The following is a 22,419-nucleotide window of genomic DNA, read 5'->3' as shown; positions in this document are numbered from 1 at the left end:
CCACTCTGGGAAATTACAGTTCGTTTTGAAATCCTAGATCCCTGCCTGGACCAAGAGGATAATCTTACACGACGGTTTGTGGAGGGTGGGAGTACAGAGCAGCGAGGGATGATGGGAAAAGAGAGGCTCCAAGGGAGGGAGGGAGGGAGGGTGAGGGCTAGTTTTACTAAATGCCAAAGGCACAGCCAACAATGAGGGAGAGAGTGGTCATATTGAATCATAACAAAAGAGAGGGGCAATCATTAGAAAGCACAAGGCCCAAAATGCTCCATAGCAACTATTTGTCACAGAGAGTGAATATATAAGTCAATAAATACTGAATGCAGATCATCTCTAAAAATCTAAGAATTATCCACACCTGAATAAATACATAAACATGTGAGCCATAAAGGTATTAATAAAATAAATAAATAAATGGAAATGTATCAATGCAAGCATCCCCCTGCAGGTCCATTGAATCCAGCTTGAAGGCTTTTGACAAGGATTCAAAAAACAGCTCTTTACTACTTTAATTTTTCTATTAATCCTTTTAAAGTGGAAAATAACTTAATCATTTCAACACTCAGTGAATGAAAGGAGGCAGAAGAGCAGCTATCTTTTCCAACATGCATTCTCCCTCCATTAAAGTGCTTAATTGGTTACAGAATCCATACTGGCACAGCCACAAGCCCACTGAAGAGATAATAGATTTTTAATGGAGTGATGATGGTAAGGAGACCCTCTCCAGGGAGGTATCAAGGAGGAATACTGAGACTCCGAGACCCAACGTACAGCCTCCACAGCCCACCGCACCCTGCCACACTCCAAAGACATCATTCTCCGAAATGGCATCCAAACGTAAGTGATGACTGAAGCCTGTTGTTGCCAATGAAACACAAGTGATGACTTGAGACAATTCTCACTCATAAAGTCGATGAATACAGAGACTAATCCAGTTCACAGCTGTGACATATTCCAGACAGTGGTCACACAACCCCTGTCGAACCAGCTCAGAAAGGCATGCATCTAAATGCTGTTTGGTGACTAGTATTCAGTTGTGGTATGAATGAAATTACATGTCCTTAACGCTACAGTATGTAGGATTTAGGGTGTGTTTATTAACACAAATTACCAGCAACAGTAAGTTATGTGTTTTTATGAGTTTAGAATGAAACTGAAATTATGTGTTTTCATAAGCTTAGAATCATATATCAAGGCCTCCATGATGCACCATAATTTTGATACAGTAGCCCAACAAGGAGATATGGTGGATGATGGGATGGTGGCATGTGTATACCCTTGTTAAGGGCAATACAAATAGCACTTTCTTTTTCTTTCTGTCATGTCTGATTTCCTTCAGCTCACACAGACTGTGCAGGTGTGTAACCAAAGGTAAGGGATAGGAATGCCCCCCCCCACCGCTTTCGAGTCAGGGTCCACAACAACAAAATGATGCTGACGATTATATCTTACCAACTAAACTGTTGTTCAATCAATTACATTAAGAATGTTCTAGTTTTAGTACTACAATTCTGCACAAAGTGTCTTTGATAAGCCATATAAAAATATGTTTATGTAATTAAAAATAAATAAAAATCAAGGACAGCTTGGATTGAAGGTGTTTTTTTTATTCATGGTAGAGCTGTTAAACTGTCAAACATATACATTGTATTGGCTTTGATATGATTGTAATGCATCAGACGCACATAGCGCTTTACAAATAATGCCTGACATTCACCCCGATGTGAGGGTGTGCCATACAAGGTACTCACTAGTTACTACACACCGGGAGCAACTGGGGGATTAAGGACCTTGCCCAAGGGCCCTTAGTGATTTTCCGGTCGGGCTGGGATGTGAACCGAGGATCCTCTGGTCTCAAGCCCAACGCTTTAACCACTAGACCATCACCACGCTAATAATACACATACATATTGCTTATCACAGGAGATGCCATGGCATCAATGATCTTTGTCACAAAAGAAGCAAAAATATGAAGGGACACAAAATTACCTCACCACTAATGGCACTAAATTCTAGATGCTATTGACTCAAAGAAAGTGTCATGTGTCATAAGTATACCTTTGGACAGGTCGCGCATTTTCCTTGTTATAGTGATCATATTGTTATTTTTATTAATGTTTTGTATCCAGCTACGGAAGAAATACCGTGATTAAAGTTCAACACTAGCATGGAATTTTAAATATAGGGGTGATTCTTTAACTACAGGCACTATTGGCCTTTTAAATGTAATTTCCACCACACCATTGCCTTAAAATATAAAGCGCCTTGGGGCAACTGTTTGTTGTGATTTGGCGCTATATACATGTGCTCTGATGTCACTGTTTATCTCCATAGAAACTACCCAAACAATCTTTCATACAAACTGTTTAGGGACATTACAGTGTTGTGGTGGAAATTACGGCAATAGTGTGGGACAACTACATTTTGTTTAAAAAAATCACAACAGTTGTATGACAGTGAATACCCCAATTATGTTTTGATTATTTTACTGATATTTTATTCAGAGATATTTTAAAACATTAGAAAAAACATTTCTTTATCATTCATTTTTATCATTGAAGATCAAAAGTCTGGGTGTGGGACAAGCACAAAACGGCAATATTTGCATATAATGATGCTGAAAAAAGGTGGAAAAAGTCATCATAAACTACTAGAACCAATTTCTTAACACAGTTTCATTGTAAAGATAACTATAAAAGTGTGAAATTTCCCCTTTTTTCTGTTTTTCATACAATATGATCAAAGGACATAATAAGTGCCCGTAGTCTAAGAATCACCCATAGATGCATCCAGCAAAACTGGCATGGCTGTTCAGAGTCAGAAAGCTCCTCATTCTGCCATGCAGTCCATCTGCCCTTTCAATGTCAAAACTGACATCTTAGACTGTCCTCAACTGTCTAGGGAAGCACAGCACTACCTACGGTGATTGTAGCCTTCAGAACTTTTACAAGCTCTTCAGAACAAGGCTGAACAGCCTTCAAAAGACTACTTTTATTGGCCTTCGCTACGGAAGTGGATTAAACAGGCTAGGACAATGGAAGTGTTCACATTACATAAGAATACTCAAAGACAAATTTGCAATTGTCTCAAATTACGATCCATGATTCCTTGATATAGTTTTAAGTGCACCAACTGAGTCCACATAGCCAAACAGTATGTGAGGCTGATGCACATCTTATTCAGTGTTGTAAAGCTGCAAATTCTGCCAAGTGCTTTCCCTCCGTTTGTGCCATCGAAACAAATGCTTTGGATTAATTTAGACAATCTAAAGGGGCTGTCAGATTATATGTTATATGATCTCATCTCACCTCAACAACATCAACACAGGGAACAAAATGTTGTTCTTCCTCTGGCATAAAGTAACAGGGATCACTCCAGAAATGTTTCAAAACATAAAGCACTATGAAAAATCAACTGAAGGGGACTTTCTAATATTAAGTGGCAAATTTCTCCATAAAATAGAAGCATATGTTAAGGCTCTAATGGGCCTATTCCACAGAGAGCCGTTCCTTTGTTTAATCCTGAATAGCAAATAGGGGCTTGCTGTGAAGCATCACAGTAACTTCTTGATCCATCTTTGTCAGTCTTGAACAAACCTGGTACACAGTAAAATCACCAGTGTAAAACGAACACTAACTGTGTTAAATTAACACTGCCAGTGCACATATGGTTCCACTCTGGCCAGAGTGGGACCATATGTGCACTGATGTGCACTGGCAGTGTTATTTTAACACTGGTGATTTTACTGTGTATGCATAGTAGTTACAGCCATCATCAGCACCAATTTTGAAATTGGGGTCAAATTTTCAAACTGTTCAAAAATTCCATCCCGATTCGCCAAATTGTCCCGAGTGTATGGTAACTTCTGGATGTTCATAGTCGTAACAGCTTCAAGAAATATTTGAAAGTCTTTTAATGGGGTATTTCTTGTGAGTACAGCTTGAAACTTGTTTGACTGTGCTCCATCAGGGTAAAAACATGAGCAGAAGCAGCATTTGCTGCGGTTCTGGCCAAGGGCGGAGCTCCTTACTTTCATTTCTGGGCGGTTGATAGGTCCGCACTTTATAAGCCAGCCAATTGCCAGGCCTGCACTTGATAAGGCAGCCTATTAGGAGGCAAGCCGGATTAAGCCGCTTCAACTCATTTTTGCAATTTTTGGATCATGGGCAATCACAGTAAAATGGACTGCATTTATATAGCGCTTTTCCATCTGTATCAGACGCTCAAAGCGCTTTACAATAATGCCTCACATTCACCCCGATGTCAGGGTGCTGCCATACAAGGTGCTCACTACACACCAGGAGCAATAGGGAATTAAAGGCCTTGCCCAAGGGCCCTTAGTGATTTTCCAGTCAGGCGGGGATTTGAACCAATGATCTTCTGGACTCAAGCCCAACACCTTAACCACTAGACCATCACCTCCCACAGTACAATGTCGCTCTGTGGAATAGGGGTGTAAAGCCTGATGACTTCTTAACCCTCTGTCCTGAGACCACAGGGCACAAGAAGGCACATAAAGATTGACATTTCTGCAAGCTAGGTGGATGCATGACCATTCAGACCCTTGTAAATCAACAACAAAAGCTGAAATTAAACAATATTTGTATTTGAGTGGAAGGACACATGATTTGTGACTGCATAATTTGAAGAAATAATTAGATTTTTTTTTTGATGCGCTTTCGAAAAATAACCCAAATAATACATTTCTACGTAGAGTATGTGTGTTAGTATCAAAGTTTAATTTTGAGCCTTGAACAACAAAGCCCAAATTCCTAACAATTTCTGGCTGTTGTTTTCTGAGGGATTTTGTTCTTGTGGTTGTCACTGGCAGCCACTTTCAAAGGATCATGCAACAACTGTGTATATTTTTGCCAGTGACCGGACTCATGGAAGCTTCTGTTCCTTAGATTCTGCTCAAGGAGTCTAATACAGAATTTGACATCATGTCTACTGTATCACGACAACAATGCAGACAGCCAGAAAACAACTGGACATGGTCCATTCGGTGATTGAAATGTGACTGTGTACTTTGCCGTTCTCTGAACCGAGTGGCTGGCAGCATGCAAGATTTCTCAAAATATCACTGCCTCATTTCACACGCATACATCTGTAGGGATTTTATCTATTTATTGAAAGCCAAGTGAACTCTGTGTATATGTATGATAACAACAATGAATAATGGACATTGATAATTACAGTCTGGACTCACACACCATACCAAAACAACTTTGGATAACACCGGTCAATAATAATAATAATAATAATAATAATAATAATAATAATAACAAAAAATTTATTGCATGGACTTTGAGAACTGATTTAGGGAATCTGTGTGTGCAGCGACAGTATAAACACCTCCGTGTTGAAAACCATTTGTAAAATTCAGGCGGCTTTTGATGGCTTTCAACAAGTGAGTAACTGAGAAATTGTTTAACAGCTTGGGCATGTTCCAACTTGCCCGTTAAGGTTTCCAACGGAGGTGTTTTTCCTGTCGCGACCCCCCGCAGTCGGGTCCGGCCCGACATGCGACTCTGCCCGCACGTTCTTTCATTACAAAATGTCCGTTAACAATGGAATGTCCGAATAAACTCCTCATGCCGGCTTCTTCTGAAAGTTCTCTGTTCTCTGACGACTTACTGGGTTAACAGAGCCTGAAATGTGGAAGTTTTCAACTTGAAACGGCGAGACACTGCCGCCTCGAAGCGCAGATCGACGTCAGGCGCCGTGGGCCGTCCTTCAAGCGACAGTTACAGACCAAAATCTCTCATCAGCCGATAAAATTTTTACCGAAAACCAGATGAATTTATCGAATGGTGTCCACTCAGTTGTGCCTTACAGTTTTGAAAAAATTTTGATCAAACAAAGCAGCAGTCTGAGCCATTCCTAAACAATGAAAAAAATCGACGAGAGGGTGGGCGACTCCTCACTCAAAGACTGCCCACAGGCGAATGATGTAACCGACAGGCGTGAAAAAACTCTCGCATGCCCACGAGGGTTCAAGCATGTCTGATGTAATCACACATGATTCAAATCCATATGGTTTTTGAAAAAAATAATAAGGTCGGATACTTTTCTAATAGACCTCGTATATATAAAAATTAATTTCACCCTACTGTATGAAGAATTTTGTGAGATGATGATTCACAATAATATCACGTAAAGGCCCTGTCACACCTTGATGATTTAGCCAGCGTACGTCGGCCGTATTAAAAATGCTGGCATACGCTAGCGTACATGTAATAAGTTATGCAGATGTCACACCATGATGATTTAGCCAGCATATGCTGACAGCTCTGTTTCCACCAAGTGGTTCGGGTTGGTACTGCGCGGTATGATACATATTGGAACAGTTAAGTCAGTCTTGGTTTGCGTTTCCAACACCGGCCAGAGGTGGAGAACTCCGGCTTCAGAAAGTAAAAGTCCAACCACATATTTGTTCAATCTTCCTGATTAACCAGCTGATTGTAAGTAGTTCAACTCTTCAGGTAGGTGGATGAGCTAATTATTGAGATCACCTGTTTTAGGTGCACAGGTTGAAGCAATATATGGTAGGGCTTTTACTTTCTGAAGCCAGAGTTTTCCACCTCTGCCGTTGGCAGAAGCCCTTTGTTTGGCAGGTGGTGCACATAAATACTAATGAGCTGGCCGCGGCCCTCCACACAGAGGCCCAACAGATTAATTTAACATTTTTTTTAAATTTTATTTTGTTTTTGCCTTGTGGATCATGGGATTTATTTTCATTGCATGAAGAGTCGACTGATGTCTGTGGTGAACTCTGGCATGAATGAATGAGGTGCTGTGACTCTTTCAACTTTTAAAATGAGTTAATTTTCTTGTTGTGGAACAAAACACTGGCATTCTCTGGTTCAGGCTGAGAAATGCACAAAACAGAGGGATTCTTTAAAAATGCCGCATTCCTTCAGCCATGACAAGGAATTAAAGAACCCCACCCCCCAAGAGTAGTAGCGGTGTTTTCATCCAACTATTTTAACGCACATTTTGATTTTGCCGTGAAACAAAAGCGCATAACAAGTGGATGGAAATGTGCACAAATGCGCTCTTCCTTTTGCCGCATTAACAAAAATTCACTTTAGTTGCAATACTAGTTGGATGGAAATACAACTATTGACAGAAAGTACCAGTTCCTGCTGTAATAATGTTACACGTAAGTACCGTTTGTTACGATGACACAATATGACCAAAGCGCCGCACAGCAGCGCGCAGAGCTCACTCTATGGTAGACAAAGGCACAAACTGGAAATGGCACAAACAAATCTGCCCAGTGGGGAAAAAGCCACAAACTGGACAGCATTGCCATAAAAAGCCACAAACCGATGGTAGACGAAGCCACAAATTGGAAATGACATGGTGAGATGCTGAAGAGCTTCGCTCGTTCATGTCCGCGATATATACATATATTATTACAAATTGTGAAATAACCAAAATTATTGTTCAATCTTGTGAAAGGTAATCCCATGTGATCTGGTTTCAATACTGCGCCGGTTACTGCAACGGTAAGCAGCACAAAATACCGGCATATTTGCTCACTTTCCATTGACTCTGGTGCTAGCCTACTATGAAGAGACTCATCCAATATGGCGTCGACACTGGATTACATTGCAGCAAGTCATGAGGCGTCTACGTATATAATGTCTATGTGTGTCACCCTGCCCAGGATGTACCATGCTTCACACCCTATGACTGCTGGGATAGGCTCCAGCTCCCCGCGACCCTTAATTGGAGTAAGCGGTTGAAGATGAGTGAGTGAGTAATATAATTATATATTCCCTCCAGACTGAAGCAGTACCTCTCTCACAGTAATGAGTCCAATCCATCAATCACAACAGGAACCTCCTGTGAGAACAGCACAGCCAAGGTTGAGCCAAATTTATGGAAAAAAAAACTAGAGCACCGCACTTGTGGAGTGCAAACCTCCACCAACACTAGTTTAAATTTTACCTTGGAAAAAATTTTCAGGGTCAATGTCCTGTTAGAAGTGGCTTTTTCATAAGCTAAAATAGATCTGATCAAATGGAGTATGTATTTTGTTCATGCACTTGTATCAAAGTTTTTTGTGGTGTTGTCAGGTTTTTTTTTCTTTTCATTTATTTGTTTATTTGACAGAGATAATGAAATCAGACATAGAGCAAGCAGTGTTTGCAACTGATGTGATGCACAAAGAGTTTAAAGCTACAGCTAATTCACAACTTTTGCTCTTGGTTGGGCCTTTCTACAATTTACATAATTAATAATTCTACAATTTACATAATTAACAATCTCATTCACAATTTCATTCAATCATTGGTCCACCTTCTCACATCTAAAATTTTCTTGCATTTCCACACTTACCAACACACATCTATAATATACAAAATCTAAAAACTGAATTTCTATGTGTTAACACGCTCACTCCTTCTTTCAGTATTCCCTTCACCCACTCTTTTAGTCACACTGGTTTCTGAATTCTTTTTCAGATAATTTTCACAGAACATTGTTATCTCTCCTATGCACAATTTTTGGCCCTTGGTTTCCAACTGATAACTGGAAGATAGACAAAAATAAAATTGGAACCTCCATCCAATTTTGGTAATGTAGATAAATCTATAACAAAACTATGAAAGTGATTGAGGCACTTTTGATTGAGCTATAATGCAAAATGTACACCAAATGGGCTTTTCAATGTTAAATTCAAATGTCCACAAACATTATCAGGTGATAGTGAGTGCCAGTCTGCACCTCACTTTCAAATATGAGTGTGATTGAGGCATGTTTATTAAAGATATAATGTAAAACATACATTAAATGGGGTTTTCAATGTTAAATTTAAATGGCTACAAAATCTGTAATCTGGATCAGATCTGGATCAAACTCAGTCGACAAAGGATACCATCCCACATAACGCTGTCAAATATGAATGAAATTTGATCTTTTTTCACAGAGTTATGAATTTTTGAATCTTCGTTCAATGTTAAAGACAGGGATGTTTCTAATTTTCCAAGATTTTTCCTGACTTTGACCTCTGACCTTGAAAACTGAAGCAGTTGTTGCCTATCAGGATATGAATCTTCAGTAAAACTTTCATAATGATATATGCAAAATTGTGGGCTCCAGCCTGTTCAAAAACAAACAAACACACAGGGGCAAAAACGCAGAGGTAACAAAACAAAACTCCCAAGTAGGTTTGTCCTTCCAGACTTGCTGCTGTGGCAACCAATCCAGCAACTGTTTTGAAGAACTGGGTGATCCAGGATCATGTCAAATCATGAGCTGTAATTAGCATACACAGAATAGGCCTCAACAATTAAAAATTTTGTGTCCCAGGAGAACTGACTGAATGTTAGGTAGGTTTTGTGCAGAGGGGGTTACAAACTGACACAGACTCATGTATTCTTCTGTTTTCAAAAATGCATCACTAATGAGTTTTGAGGCATTTAGTATCCAGTGTCGACATTGTGATTCTTCTAGCTGGTAGGTCTTTCTGTGGAGGTCAGCTGGCCTTTCCATATCTGCCTCTGCATCCAATACATAACTGCACACCAAGCTAACAGGACTGACCCAGCGCCGAAACGAAAAGGTCACTTGGAGTCCGGCATCTTCAGGTGTGGTTTAAGTAACTGGTGACTCATTTACACAGATGCATGCAGAACTATTTAATGTTTGAAATGGACAAAGTGTTGGATGGAGGAATTGAGGGTTTTACCTTTTAATTATGTTTTAGTTTTTAGTTTATTACATGTTCATGCATTCTGAGAATGTGGTGAAAAGCTGTTGTCAGTGAGGCAGTGAGGTTTATCAAGTAGTTTTGCTAAAGCTCAATGACTGCTATGAAGCTGACTGCCCTACCAGTGACGGTTTGTCAATGCTGACCCGATTAGTCAACATATAGAAACATAATAATTCTTAAAAAATAATTCCCTTTTTTTAATACAATTAAACGTGATATTTGAAGACATCGCCTTCTAATATTTCAAAGATGGCATGGGTACTAACAACTGCTTTGATAAAATTAATAGATTCATTCTAAATAAAAAAAAACCATCAGAAATATGTAATTAGTTGCTACGCAAATGTCATAAAATTTGAATGGAGTCTGACGTAAGTCAGCAGCCAAAGTAAAACTGACGTGTTCTCACAAGCACTCAGACAGGCGTGTGACCCTGAACTACACTTACAGATAACCTCAACCTGTCAGAACGTGTCAAACTCTTTGCAGTCACACGCAGCCTTCCTGCAGTGGCTCAGTGATCCATGACCGGTGCTTGTTAAACTGAAGTGTTTTAATAGGTAAACTGTTCCTGCTACATATTATAACCCTCATCTTCATCTGTTCCATATCAAACAGTACTCTGAATGCTGCAATTGTGGTCTAAAATATTTCCATCATCCATCCATTTTGTGAATAGACTTATTTCAGTTAAAGGACATGTCACGTGTGTTTTAATGTCCCAGTTAGCAACACAACATCAAAGTACTCATGATTGTAAGTCTCCCTGCGCACATGTGCTCATAATTAGTGGTTTCTGATGTTTTTATTCCTCTTCCAAAGCAAGGAAAACGGTGCATGTCCGAAAAACGTCTCACTCTGCATTTCTCTGCGTGTGATGTAGTTAAGAGCAAAACACAAACTTCCCAGACAGACACAGACAGAGCAAAACGAATGCGGTTCTGTCTGATAACGAAGCTTCAGAGCTTTTCTTTGAAAGCAGTGGCTCGGATTTACAGAGGAGACGACACACTTCACCCCGAAACTCTTAACTTTTTCAGAGAACTTAAAGTGTCATGATGCTGCTGTTTGTGCCACAGCTGCTGGTTTACTGCTGCCGACATGCTTGGAGAAGATGCAGAAGTATGTCTCGTATTGGAAAAACTCAGAAGATGCTATTTTCAGGAGCTAATGGACTATCTAATGTGCTACGATCCTGACAGAAGTTAAGTTGAAGGCAGAGCTGCAATCGGAACCTGAGAGCGAGTGAACATGGACATTATTCTCTGGCTGAGTGGAACTTGACAATGATCTTTAGCTGTGGATCCGAGTGTGGACGAGTGACCGTTCCATGGCTGGCGATCGCAACTGCAATCATGCGTGCGTGATGGGTGCGTGGGGGCTTGTTTTTGTTGTGGACTAATTTGGAAATCTTTACACTGGGTGAGTGGAATGTGAATTTTTTTCATCTTTTGCTTTGTGTTCTTTTCAACGGAGCTATTTACTTTGAGAGAGTCTGTGGATGTGGTGTGTCTGTGTGTGTGTGCGCACGTGCAGCAGCTGTTTTAATCCCCAATTTAGACAGACCTCTGGCTGAATTTGAACAATATATACTCATGATTAAGCTTGTAGACTCTCTCAAATGTCATAAAACTGTCAATCTCTGTATGGAACTTTTTAAGAGAATTAATGTTGAGTAATCCATTAACGAAAAAAACTGCTGACATGCGGGTTAAACCGGCTGTTACACTGTTTTAACCTGCATGTCAGCTGTTTATTGCCACTTAATGAACGCGGAATGTTTCTGTGATGACACAGATATATATTTATTAGATTTTTCACAGTTATATACAGCAACTACTAGCGTTTTTAACAGGCTGCATTTATGACTAATTGCTGCAGGTGCACAAAACCTTCTCCCAGCTGCTGCTTTTACAGTGACTGCATCAAAACGAACAGGTATCACTTAAAAACGAGTTGTCATAACACAACATCACACTTGTGTAAACTCTGGAATTATTCTGTGCCTCTGCTCATTGAAGAGCATGCTGGGACGCTTCTAGTAACTACGTCACCTGTCGGAACAAGTACTTTCACGAGTACTTTGTTTTCAGAAGTCTCCGTAGCTGTTTGCTGCGAATGCCGTATACTTTGAAACTGGTCACGGAAGTGCACAAAGTAATCCCGGTGGATCATCAGATGGCCACTAACAGCTTAAATCTAAATTGTTTTAATTTCAGTGCGACATGTCCTTTAAAAGTTACTGGGGGTAGAGACTATTCCAGCAGTCACTGTGCAAGATGCACAGGTCCACCCTGGACAGGCCACCAGTCTCTTCTAAAAAATATATGTATATCCTTTATATTTCCCATGTTATTTCATTCTGCTACTGCATGTCCCACAGTGACTTGCAAGCGCTTCCTTCTGGCATGGAAAGACAAACATTACTTACAGTGACTATATTAGTAGCAAGGCTGCACTTACTGAATTGAAAGTGAGCCAAATTGAGGCATTACACTGCTCAATGTTTCCCTGAGGATCACCTTGGAGTGGTCGTCATCTTCCCCCATTATGTTTGGTTACCTTTATGTTTTGATACATTTCTGGAGTAATCCCTCTTACTTTATGTCAGAGGAAGGTGTGGCGAGACAAGAGCATAGACGTTTACCACTTAATATGAGAAAGTCCGCTTCAGTTGATTTGCTTATGGCACATCTTAAAGCATATTTATTTTCTGTTGCCTATAATTAGTTACAGTGTATGGTGGATTTTAATTTGGTTTTATGTATGCTGTGTTTTGATATTTCATTATGATGAGCACTTTGAAATCTCTTGACTTTTGAAATCTCTTATATAAATAAAATTGTAGCTATTATTGTTATTGCAATGTTAACACAACACCGTGCATCTGGAAAGTATTCACGGCGCTTCACTTTTTCCACAATTTGTTACGTTACAGCTTTATTCCAAAATACAGTAATTAAGATTTTCCCTCAAAATTTTGCTCACACACCCCATAATAACATGATTTATATATACACTCAACAAAAATATAAATGCAACACTTTTGGTTTTGCTCCCATTTTGTATGAGATGAACTCAAAGATCTAAAACTTTTTCCACATACACAATATCACCATTTCCCTCAAATATTGTTCACAAACCAGTCTAAATCTGTGATAGTGAGCACTTCTCCTTTGCTGAGATAATCCATCCCACCTCACAGGTGTGCCATATCAAGATGCTGATTAGACACCATGATTAGTGCACAGGTGTGCCTTAGACTGCCCACAATAAAAGGCCACTCTGAAAGGTGCAGTTTTATCACAGCACAATGCCACAGATGTCGCAAGATTTGAGGGAGCGTGCAATTGGCATGCTGACAGCAGGAATGTCAACCAGAGCTGTTGCTCGTGTATTGAATGTTCATTTCTCTACCATAAGCCGTCTTCAAAGGCGTTTCAGAGAATTTGGCAGTACATCCAACCAGCCTCACAACCGCAGACCACGTGTAACCACACCAGCCCAGGACCTCCACATCCAGCATGTTCACCTCCAAGATCGTCTGACACCAGCCACTAGGACAGCTGCTGAAACAATCGGTTTGCATAACCAAAGAATTTCTGCACAAACTGTCAGAAACCTTCTCAGGGAAGCTCATCTGCATGCTCGTCATCCTCATCGGGGTCTCGACCTGACTCCAGTTCGTCGTCGTAACCGACTTGAGTGGGCAAATGCTCACATTCGCTGGCGTTTGGCACGTTGGAGAGGTGTTCTCTTCACGGATGAATCCCGGTTCACACTGTCCAGGGCAGATGGCAGACAGCGTGTGTGGCGTCGTGTGGGTGAGCGGTTTTCTGATGTCAATGTTGTGGATCGAGTGGCCCATGGTGGCGGTGGGGTTATGGTATGGGCAGGCATCTGTTATGGACGAAGAACACAGGTGCATTTTATTGATGGCATTTAGAATGCACAGAGATACCGTGACGAGATCCTGAGGCCCACTGTTGTGCCATACATCCAAGAACATCACCTCATGTTGCAGCAGGATAATGCACGGCCCCATGTTGCAAGGATCTGTACAGAATTCTTGGAAGCTGAAAATGTCCCAGTTCTTGCATGGCCGGCATACTCACCGGACATGTCACCCATTGAGCATGTTTGGGATGCTCTGGACCGGTGTATACGACAGCGTGTACCAGTTCCTGCCAATATCCAGCAACTTCGCACAGCCATTGAAGAGGAGTGGACCAACATTCCTCAGGCCACAATTGACAACCTGATCAACTCTATGCAAAGGAGATGTGTTGCACTGCATGAGGCAAATGGTGGTCACACCAGATACTGACTGGTATCCCCCCCAATAAAACAAAACTGCACCTTTCAGAGTGGCCTTTTATTGTGGACAGTCTAAGGCACACCTGTGCACTAATCATGGTGTCTAATCAGCATCTTGGTATGGCACACCTGTGAGGTGGGATGGATTAAGGATATGATTCCTTCGTTATGTTCTCTAATGTCATATACCAACACAGAGCAGAGTAGCTACCTAAACTCTGTAAGGGAGTTAGAGTATCTCGTCAATAGTTTTACATCCTCTTTGAAGACAACTTTGGATGCTGTAGCTCCTCTGAAAAAGAGAGCTTTAAATCAGAAGTGTCTGACTCCGTGGTATAACTCACAAACTCGTAGCTTAAAGCAGATAACCCGTAAGTTGGAGAGGAAATGGCGTCTCACTAATTTAGAAGATCTTCACTTAGCCTGAAAAAAGAGTTTGTTGCTCTATAAAAAAGCCCTCCGTAAAGCTAGGACATCTTTCTACTCATCACTAATTGAAGAAAATAAGAATAACCTCAGGTTTCTTTTCAGCACTGTAGCTAGGCTGACAAAGAGTCAGAGCTCTATTGAGCTGAGTATTCCATTAACTTTAACTAGTAATGACTTCATGACTTTCTTTGCTAACAAAATTTTGACTATTAGAGAAAAAATTACTCATAACCATCCCAAAGATGTATCGTTATCTTTGGATGCTTTCAGTGATGCCGGTATTTGGTTAGACTCTTTCTCTCCGGTTGTTCTGTCTGAGTTATTTTCATTGGTTGCTTCGTCCAAACCATCGGCATATTTATTGGACCCCATTCCTGCCAGGCTGCTCAAGGAAGTCCTACCATTATTTAATGCTTCAATCTTAAATATGATCAATCTATCTTTGTTAGTTGGTTATGTACCACAGGCCTTTAAGGTGGCAGTAATTAAACCATTACTTAAAAAGCCATCACTTGACCCAGCTATCTTAGCTAATTATAGGCCAATTTCCAACCTTCCTTTTCTCTCAAAGATTCTTGAGAGGGTAGTTGTAAAACAGCTAACAGCTTATTGTATGGCCTTGCCTTACAATATGGAGCGCCTTGGGGCAACTGTTTGTTGTGATTTGGCGCTATATAAGAAAAAAGTTGATTGATTGATTGATTATCTCAGCAAAGGAGAAGTGCTCACTATCACAGATTTAGACTGGTTTGTGAACAACATTTGAGGGAAATGGTGATATTGTGTATGTGGAAAAAGTTTTAGATCTTTGAGTTCATCTCATACAAAATGGGCGCAAAACCAAAAGTGTTGCGTTTATATTTTTGTTGAGTGTATATATATATATATATATATATATATATATATATATATAAACAAACTAAGAAATCACATGTACATACATATTCACACCCTTTGCCCAAGATTTTCTTGATGCACCTTTGGCAGCAATTACAGCCTCAAGCCTTCTTGAATATGTTGCTACAAGCACGGCACACCTATCTTTGGGCAGTTTTGCCCATTTCACTTTGTAGCACCTCTCAAGCTCCATCAGGTTGGATGGGGAGCGTCGGTGCACAGCCATTTTCAGATCTCTCCAGCTATGTTCAACCGGATTCAGGTCTGGGCTCTGGCTGGGCCACTGAAGAACATTCACAGAGTTGTTCCGAAGCCACTCCTTTGATATCTTGACTGTGTTCTTAGGGTCATTTTCCTGCTGATAAATGAACCATCACCCAGTCTGAGGCCAAGAGCACTCTGGAGCAGGTTTTCATCCTGGATGTCTCTGTACATTGCTGCATTCATCTTTCCCTCAATCCTGACTAGTCTCCCAGTTCCTGCCACTGAAAAACATCCCCACAGCATGATGCTGCCACCACCATGCTTCACTGTAGGGATGGTGCCTGGGTTCCTCCAAACATGGTGCCTGGCATTCACACCAAAGAGTTCAATCTTTGTCTCATCAGACCAGAGAATTTTGTTTCTCATGGTCTGAGATCTTCAGGTACCTTTTGGCAAACTGCAGGTGGGCTGCCATGTGCCTCATAGTAAGGAGTAACTTCCATCTGGCCACACTACCATACAGGCCTGATATACTTATGTGCATGTGATTTCTTAGTTTTATTATTTTTAACAAATTTGCAAAACAAACAAACAAACAAACAAAACAAAAATGTTTTTCATGTTGTCATTATGGGGTGTTGTGAGTAGAATTTTGAGGTAAAAAATTAATTTACTCCATTATGGAATAAGGCTGTAACATAACGAAATCTGGAAAAAGTGAAGCACTATGAATACTTTCTGGATGCTCTCTATATAGCTTGAGATATGCTTAAACACTTGATTAGTTTTTTAGCTTGGGTCCATCATGTGAGGGTACCACTACAAAAACTAGCATGTCATATACAAAGACATTTTTAAAAACAAGCTACTACTACTACTAATAATAATAATAATAATAATAATAATAATTTGGTGGCATCTCTTCAAAATTTTCCCAAATATTCTTTGAAACTACCTCAAATACTGAAGCATGTTGACTGCGCATGTGTGACAGACTGGATAAAATATGACCTTTAACGGTTCTTATAGTGACATATGGAGTGCCCTGATGGCATATAACAGGATGCACCATATTCAATGGAATGGCTACAGTACAAAACCTTTAGACATCTCAAAACATATACATAGCTTTTTTCATGTGCAAATCAACATAATTTCAATTGGATGTCACCACAAAAATACTGGATTGTATTTAATCAAGTTCTTACAAACATTTTATGACTGAGTGATCATCATCATCAATCTGGATCTCATCATATGGTTATATTTTCCTTTTAAATGATTTAAAATGATTAATCATCTAAATAGTTGACATACAGTATGTGGACGACAAGCAGCCTTGGTGGCCATCAGACCTCAATGAAAGAAAATGACAAACAAGCTCATCTCAAGTGACACAAAACTTCAACTATATGTTGAGAGAGACAGAGAGAGAATGAAGACGTGTCATACAAAATCCTTCCAGCAAGGTTCTGCAGACTTGTGTTATTTGAATTTTACGTTGTACAACATAACTGCTGCTAAACAACCATAAAATAATGATTAATTTCTCTGGTTTAGCAAAGAAACGTTCTGCCTCTTTCAAATACCAACAACTAATCCATCATCAATCCAGCATCACCTAACCAGCCCATTTATGAATTATCATGTTATCAACCTGCAGGATGTGGCCTCATCTATCGACCCATTTGTTCAGTATGCCAACCAGGGCAAACTGGTGAAGTTGCAAACTGCATTATACCATCACCAGTCATCAAGATTGAGTTTATCTTCACATTTTTGCTTCTTTAGTGACAGGGATTCATACTCCTTAGCCTTCTCTTGTGATAATAAAGAGAATATCTGTGCTAATATGGCTTGTTGTGTGGTTAATTCTCCTAACGGATCATCAAAGTCATCTGTGCTCCAGTATTTCTGTCAAGTGCAATTTTCGTCTTATTTATTTTTGGATGCTAACGGTGTGAACACTTTTAGCAGCTATCGACAGCTTAATGACATTCCAAGCAGTTAATCCGCAATGACTGAGGAAATAAGCAGGTCATAATTTTTAATGCCCACATTAATTGCCACTTCCTAGCCCCCAAAAATACACTTTAATAAACCCTTGAACTAAGGTTAGGGCAGCAAGGTGGCTTAGTGGTCATCACTGTTGCTTCACAGCAAGAAGGTTGGATTGCTTCCCACCTGGGGCCTTTCTGTGTGGACTTTGCATGATCTCCCCATGTTTGAGTGGGTTCCCTCCGGGTGCACTGGCTTCCTCCCACATCCAAAGACATGCAGGCAAGGTGAACTGGAAACTTTAAATTGTCCGTGGGTGTGCATTCGGGTGTGAATGTACCATGCCTTGCAGCCTATGACTATTGGGCCAGGCTCCAGTCCCCTGTGACCCTTAACTGGAGTAAGCAGGTATAAAATTCAGATGGATGAATGGATGAACCAAGGTTAGCCTATTAACTTAGCTGGTTCTGTAGCTCTTAAGATAGGGGAGTGTTTGGGCTTCATTTGTCCCACCTACATCATGTAAGGTCTCACCCACACTCCACCTCTATATCCAAATATGGGTTGGTATTGACGTAGGCAGAGTAAGCGCTGCCAACATGGCAATACCCCAGGCACCAATGTTTGGACTTTAAAGCAGTTCTTCTATAGAAAACCCTATAGAAAAGATATGGATGGTGTCATGGAGAGTTTGTCAAGTCTGTGATGAAAACAAATAGATTTGTTGTGCAGGTAATTATACACTTATAAACGCTATATTCAATTTCTGCTAAGAAACGCCTCTAAATTTGAAAGACAGTAACTTTAAGGGTTAGGGTTTGATGTTCCTGAAATACATCTGAAATTTGAACAATTTGGAGCAGCATGGTAGCTAATGGTTAGCACTGTTGCCTCACAGCAAGAAGGTCGTAGGTTTGATTCCCACCTGGGGCCTTTGTGTGTGGCGTTTGCATGTTCTCCCCGTGTTTGCGTGGGTTCCTTCCGGGTGCCCTGACTCGCTCCGACATCCACCCTGCCCCATAAAAACATGCATGTTAGGTGAATTGGAAACTTGTGGCCCTGCGATAGACTGGCATCCTGTCCAGGGGGTACCCCACTTCACGCCTTACGACTGCTGGGATAGGATCCAGTCCCACCATCCACATGACCCCTAACTGGAGTAAGCAGGTATAGAAAATGGATAGATTTGAACAATACTTTTGCTTCAAGACCACAGTTTTGCACACTTCCATAGTCTTGCATAGTAGCAGAATTCGAATATGGTCTAGGTCCACCCCGGAATATTTCTGATTCATACAATGCAGGAAACAGTATCCCAGTATCACTGGCAAAATACAGTCACTAAACCACTGTATTTTGGGGGGTATATAGTAAAGATAATGTTTTTTATTTTAATGTGGGCAGCCAATAAAAGGCCCCATCTGTTTGGTTGGTAAGATACTTCCAGAACGGCCCATGGCATGTATCTCTCTACATCCCCAACAACCCGGTTTAAAGTCCCCACTGCTGGAAATAGTTCAGTCAAATCTTGAAGTAAGAAACAAACATAGATCAATCAATTCAATCAATCAATTTATTTATACAGCGCCAAATCACAACAAACAGTTGCCCCAAGGCGCTTTATATTGTAAGGCAAGGCCATACAATAATTACGTAAAAACCCCAATGGTCAAAACGATCACAAGAGTTGCAGTCCAACATACGTACAAGCCCTGCTCCCTACCATGGTTACATTTTTTCAATTCAATTTTTTAAGTTTATTTTATTTATGTAGCAGCGGGGGTGGTGGCCAAGTGGTTATACCTTGTTCACATGGCAAGATTTTCAAATTGTCTGTAGGTTTCCAATACCTGAGAGACCACACACATGGAGATAAAAAATTATAGCGCTAACAGTTTTGGTTGTACAGTGTGTGGTGTACAGCCATACTGTAAAGGCAACATACCACTCGTGAACAGATTTCAAACACGAACATTCACAGGTCAGACAGGAAATCTTGCAAAACCTGTCGAGATTAAACGTGACTTCGGAGTAAACACAAATGGTGGACAAGGAAGAAGCAGCGGAGATAGTTTGTGGACTATTTCTAACAGAGAAAAAAATGCTAGAAAAAGAAAAATGCGTTGGTTAAAGGAGTGGAGACAGCGTGACCACCCGGACTTCTGGTGCACACATAACAGCCCGTTTTGATTTTGGATTCCGCTCAGTGCGTCTGTCACCTGGCTTTCTGATTGGCTACACATCACATTCAACAGGCTGTGTGCTCATTTGTGCTCGTTTGTGGACACCACACATGCTGCGACATTGGGCCAAGACAATCCAACAAGTTGAAGATCCACGATTTGTAGTCTGAGCTGTCCTGATGTCAATCCGAGCAGACAACAGCGCTCTTAACACACCACTCATGGCAAGAATGTTTGATAAGATTATCTTTAGAGCAATCACGATACTCCGGTTGTCCTTAATGGCCCAATCACACAGCAACGATGATTCCTGAACGAAGGGAAAAAGTAAAAAAAAAAAAAAAAAAAATCACAATTCGTCGAGAAAATGTCAATGAATGAGCTTTTGACTTTTCCCATCACTGTATAGCCTTTGAATCAAGAGCGCAAAAGGGACGAAAGAGGAACAAATGAAACTGAAGCTAACGTTGATCTCCACTCTTTAAACGAAATGCGCCTGGTGCCACCGCTGGAGCAGATTGTCGGAAGGGGAAGATCGGGTCCGAAAACGGCATAATTATCTTGCCATGTGAACCTGCTTGGTTTCAGTGTGGAAGGTTCCTGGTTCAAACCCCACCCCCTTGCCACATTTCTCCATGCAATGTGGAGTTGCGTCAATAAGGGCATCCGGTGTAAAACTTGTGCCAAGTCAACATGCAGATCTACCTTGAATCTGCTGTGGGGACCCCAACTGAAAAAAACGAGGGAGCAGCCATCAAACTTACTGTTTTATTTATGTAGTGCCAAATCACAACAATTCTGCCTCAAGGCGCTTCCTGGGAATTAAACTGATTAGCTGTAGATCTTTCTGCAAATCTTCTCATGTGCATGTAGGGTCAATGTACCCCAAGGTTGAGCAATTCTGGGGTTGACAGTCTTGCTGAGGGACACGTTGGATCACTGGTCCTACTCTAGTACCACCTAGGCTCCACTAACCCTAGTCAATCAGTGACACACACCCTCCCTCCCCCCAAGTTCAGCTGGACACACAGCTCGAAAAGTCAAAATTCAAAGTCAGCTTTCTAAATAAATGCCTTGTAATGGAATCTTACTTCCGCAGTGATGCACTGACTTTTGACGGGGCGTCACCCTAACGTCTCTTTCTACACTGGTAACACAACACGAGATTATTTACACACCATAGCCATATGCCAATATACATTTTAAAAAGTCATTTGAAATGAGGGTGGAATCTATATTCCTGAACAAGTTTTAGCACCAAACCTAAAGGCTAATGGTCTAAAATCAAATGTAAGCTCTAAAAAAACATCGGTGAAAAAAAATTCAAGTATCACACATCGTGAATAACGTGGAATTTGACACTTATCTAACGTATTGTTTTATAGGGGCTGCACATCATTAGAGCAGACAGTCCGTACGGTACCGACAGGAATGTGCACAGCATACTTACACCGAGCAGACGTCTAATTAGCTACAACAACGACGATTCCCACTGGTGAGGAAAAAACAAAATAAAAAAAAAAAAAAAAATTCTGCTGCCTGTCAGAGCCGGTTTGAAGAAAACAAAAATATTGTCGTTCTGCGGGTATTTGCACCTTATTCTCGTCCGGAGAAGGTTACGTTGTCCGTTAAATGAACCAAAGCGTTCATTGGATCTCCGAGCCCGCGTTGAACAATGTGCTTCCAGAGACAGAGAGAGAAAGAGAGAGAGAGAGAGAAAGAGAAAGAGAGAGAGAGAGACAGAGGATGAGAAGTGCTGCTGAGCCCACGCCCAGCTCTACCAAACATAGACCCGCCCCAGGTGCCCTGAACGCAACTGATGCGTTCATACACGATCGAAAATATAGCCGCTACCGATAAATCGGCTTATTACAGTGTTACATCAAATTTATCAATGTTAATAGCGTTAATTTACGTTATGAGACCGCATGCACGTGTCGCAGTGGTATGTAACGCTGCCAGATAAAGATGTGAAAATTTCAGCTGTATGTTTGCCAGAAGGCAGAAGGAATACTGGAGCTGAAAGGTGGTTTCCCTCACTAGTCTCCTTTTTCACTCGGTTATTGAGAATTTTCTACTCCAATTATATATATATATATATATATATATATATATATATATATATATATATATATATATATATATATATATATATATATATATATATATATATATATGAGGTTGGTAACATGATAATGAATTACTTAAATTATTTTTTATTTATTGATTTATTTTTGAAACGGGAATGCTTGCATGTTTCAGATTTTATGCTGACACACTGATGAAATACCTAACACTTACGTTTTCAGTGTGTGAGGGCTAAAACACAGTATTATTCATCTTCTTCTCTTTGTTTTGGTAGTTAAGGAACGTGTTTCCCATAGCGCAACATACACTACATATCCCAGAGATCCACGGGATCACGTGCCGTATCCAGGAAGTTGTCTGTCGTTGCCACCCAAACTTTTGCGTTTAAGAAATGTGTACTCATTCCGTAAAATGTAAACTAAATGTTCCTGCAAAGAAAAAAAGGGGCGCAAAGGTAAAACTAAGTAAAAACTGAATTTATGGATACATTACCTACGATTGTTCTGATTTTAGCAGGGACTGTTAACTTATTAATGAATGTTAGTGTTCTGAATCTTAGGTTTCTTGTCCAGAACTCGT

General features: G+C 40.5%; 1 protein-coding gene across 2 annotated transcripts in view; it reads right to left on the bottom strand.

Moving 5' to 3' along the window:
* hrasa (HRas proto-oncogene, GTPase a) overlaps positions 1 to 21,460 on the bottom strand; it is a 54,239-nt gene extending 32,779 nt beyond the window's left edge. Inside the window, exon 1 of one of the 2 annotated variants that reach the window (XM_034176863.1) lies at positions 21,348 to 21,460. The gene's annotated coding sequence lies outside the window, so the exon portion shown is untranslated. Of the gene's footprint in view, positions 1 to 21,202 lie in introns of both variants that reach the window. The other variant, XM_034176861.1, reaches the window with a different exon arrangement.
* Between the last annotated feature and the right edge of the window lie 959 nt (positions 21,461 to 22,419).

This window comes from Thalassophryne amazonica, chromosome 8, assembly GCF_902500255.1.
Source record: "Thalassophryne amazonica chromosome 8, fThaAma1.1, whole genome shotgun sequence".
Classification (NCBI taxonomy): Eukaryota; Metazoa; Chordata; class Actinopteri; order Batrachoidiformes; family Batrachoididae; genus Thalassophryne; species Thalassophryne amazonica.
The sequence above is the reverse complement of the archived record's forward strand: the minus strand, read 5'-3'. Positions and strand labels throughout refer to the sequence as shown.